Genomic DNA, 3,850 nt, shown 5'->3' on the forward strand with positions numbered 1-3,850 from the left:
AATTTTGAAATCAAAATTTAACAAGGTTTTTCCCAGTCCCTGAACTGGTAGGCTTTTATCCTATTGAAAATAATACTGTTGTTTTTCAGCAAATACACACATCCAGGCAACCCTGCCCCAAATCATCTCCTAGCAAATGTGTCTCCATCATCCACATCATCACATCAAAGCAAAACTGTCTGGTACTAGGATCATATGGCCAGAACAGCAAATACAGCAGAGTAAACAACAACAGCCACAAAAAGCACAGGCATTTTGGAAGACAATTCAGCAGGTTCCTTCACAACTCTCTTAACACATGAGCCAGTAACACTCCCTGGTGTTTGCCCAAAGGAGTTACAATCTAGCCCACACAGAAACCTGCACTCAGAAGCTCACAGCAGCTTTCCTCCTAACTGCCTACACTGGGTTATAACCAAGTCACCCACCAAGGGTTCAGGGGTGGGGGGAGTCCATGGTACAATGACACCAGGATCTGCAGCACCAGAAGGAAATGAATACGCAGAGGAGCCTTCAACACGTTATCAAGAAGCCAACTGGAAAAGGCTACCTACTGATTCCAGCTACAGATTCTTCTGGAAAAAGAAGAGCTATGGTAAAACAACCAGTGCTTTCCTGTGGCTGGGGCAGGAGGGCTGACTAGGCGAGCACTGAGGGTTGTGAGGGTGGCAATGCCAAGTGACAGAAGCGTGAAAAGGAGGCACACCGAAACCGACCCCGAGGTAAACGACTCTGGATGCCTGACGTGTCACCGCAGCAAGAGGAGGAGCAGGTGGGCGCTAAGTGCGGGGGCAGGGGACATACAGGAAACCTCTGCACCTTTTCCTGATAACTTCTCTAAAACACAGAACAACCAAAGACGCTTCTGGAGGGGAGGGGTCCCATGATCACAGGCCTTAAACTCTTGCCTACTACCATTATTTCCAATGGATCCTAAACATTGTGAGTTCTTTGAAGTTGGCAATTCTGGTTTATTTGAATGTTACATTTCCAATAGAAAGGCAGACTTTAAAGTTGTTTCCCTATAAGAATTCCTGGCAGCCAGTCAGCAATTCAAACAAACAAAAAAAAGGAAGATGGATCCTTATACAATATTAGTACAAATGAGCATTTAAAAAAAAATCACTATACATTCTAGGGAAGTAAGTCAAAGTATTATTTATTCATGACCCATTTACATAGTTACAAATCTGTTACCCATACATCATCCTGCAAATCGTAAATGAACACCATACCCCAGGAATAAAAGTCCAAATGTCTTACTAACCTATGTATACATAATCCAGAAACTTTCAGAACACAGTACATTATCAATTTGGCCTAACAAATCAAAGTCCTGTTGGAAGTTTTTTTCCTAGTCAAAAAGTACAGAAAATTCAACAGCATATTGATTTTTGTTGACCCTGAGTAATTACTAATTTGCATAATTTTGAACAGATGAACACAGTACACTTTCATCTGTACTTTTGATATTTATACTTGGTATCATAGTGTCTTTTTGTCTATATTCTTCCATCTCCATTTTCTCCTTCATTTATTCTCAAGAGAAAAGGGAACACAGAATGGGCAAGTAAGAGTAACTAGAGAAGCAGGAGAGGAAACGGCTGACACCATGAAACACTGAACGTGGGTGAGTTCTGGACGCCAGGGGCACGGCTGCGAGCAGGGCACGGCTGTGAGCAGGGCAGTGCGTGGCTGTTGAGCAGGGCACGGCTGGGAGCAGGGCAGTGCGTGGCTGTTGAGCAGGGCACGGCTGGGAGCAGAGCAGTGCGTGGCTGTTGAGCAGGGCACGGCTGGGAGCAGGGCAGTGCGTGGCTGTTGAGCAGGGCATGGCTGTGAGCAGGGCAGTGCGTGGCTGCGAGCAGGGAGGCCGCAGGCCCCTGAGGAGACAAGACCCTGCTATGCACCATCCACGCCTCTGCCCACTCGGGCTGACGACACTGAGTAAGTGCCTGCCTCTCCTCCATCTTCTTCCACACTAAGTAGTAAAATAAATACACAAGGTTACAAAATCCAAGCATGTGGATGAAAATATATACAATATAAAACTTGGTCACCTGGAACTATTCAGAAGAAAAACATACGGCAAGAACAACTGTGACGACAGAAGTAAAGAAAGCTTGAGGGAGGAGAGGAGCCAACAGCCACCTTCCCCTGAATCACTGGTGGGACAGCCAAGGATCTGAGGAACAAGAGGAGGCAATAGGGACATGCAGCCTTCCAACGAGGGCCAGGCCCTGAGGATGTCCCCGCACCTGCACAACAGGAAAACAGGAGACAGGAAGTTCAGGAGGCTGAGTGTGCGCAGTCCATCCTGTGCTGACGACTTCCCCAGAGACTGCTGGGCCACAAAAAAGAACCAGAGAGGCCAGACCAGAACATTCACCTCTCTCGTGCTCCTGCCCTTCTCGGGCCTCCTCACTCATTCCCATGCTGCAAAGAACATAAGGCTTGTCAGGGCAAGAACTCGCCTTGGCAGAGGGCAGACTCCAGGGAGACCACCATCAAGGCAGTGTTGATGCCTGTGCCTCCATCAGGACAGACCTGCAGCAGCACCCAGTAAGCAAAGTGGCACTAAGACACACACTCAAACAAATAACATTAAAAAAAAAACAAGAGGAACACAGATAGATCTTCAGGATTTCTCCGTGACAGGAGGGAGAGTGGCAGATATCTGTAAAGGATGGTATACAGGTTTCCTTCAGTTGGGAAGAAATGTCTGACTTTTTGTCATTGGGTTAATGACTCGATAAAATACTGTTAAAAAGGATGGTATTTAAGGTAAGGGCAGATGGGCTCCTCCCTGGTACTCCTGGTGAAGAAAGGAGAAGAGCCATGTCCCTATCACCTTGGCCAGCAGGTGCACCTCTTCCCTGTCTCACATGACAGTGCACAACGCTGAAGTCTGAATGTCACTCAACAAGCATGACATGGTGCTTGGGAATGAAGCTATCCCACAGTTCCAAAATCAACACTTACTTCTTCTTAGGCCCAGGTGAGGATCAAGAATCACATAACCACCTGAACGATGCTACGATGCTACGAGGAGAGCTGGGTAGGCAAAGGCAGCACGGGCCTAGCAACCCCCTCACCTTTTCACAATAGCCAGACACCAGGAGTTCTTCTACACCCAAAGGACTACACAGAACAGCAAACAAAAAGTAAATCCTATATTTCAGAAAGATCTTCAAAAGGCTATCTGGACTTACAGAGTTCAAGAATATCAGAAAAAACATTCAATTTTCATTTATATAAATCCAAAAATGATAAAATATATTACTTGAGGAGAGAGGGAAGCTTAACTAAATACAAACACAATGGACTAAACACACCACACTGAATATAAAATAGTTTCTTTGAAAACATTCCTAAAAAGTAAAGGCAGAATGGCACAGAGTTAGAAAATTAGTATTTAAGGCAAACTAAGAAGTAACAAGAGGCATATAACCCCCAAAACAACAATAAAACCCTTTCAGGAGCTCCATTGTGGTATGCGGAATGGGCAGGAGCAGAAACAATGGCTGCAAGTGCTGAACAGTGCCCTACAACAAACGCTTCTGAGCTACACTTTAACCATCTGCCCCCAAAGCTGTCAGAGAGCAACAAAAAAACCTGCATTATCCCAATGAATGTTGTGTAAATCTGTAAAATGCCCCAAATCATATTTTTTTAAAATACACTTTTCCAGACTATACATATATATGATGGCCAGGAAGAAAATGATCAATTCTGCTATTTTGTCCCTGTTACTGAAAACACACACAGGAAGGTGCACCACCTCCTGACATGATGCTGTCTTAGAGTCTGACCGCACAGTGCCCGGGCACCACCTCCAGGAGCCAGCACATCA

Source organism: Ochotona princeps, chromosome 19 (genome assembly GCF_030435755.1).
Source record: "Ochotona princeps isolate mOchPri1 chromosome 19, mOchPri1.hap1, whole genome shotgun sequence".
Lineage (NCBI taxonomy): Eukaryota > Metazoa > Chordata > Mammalia > Lagomorpha > Ochotonidae > Ochotona > Ochotona princeps.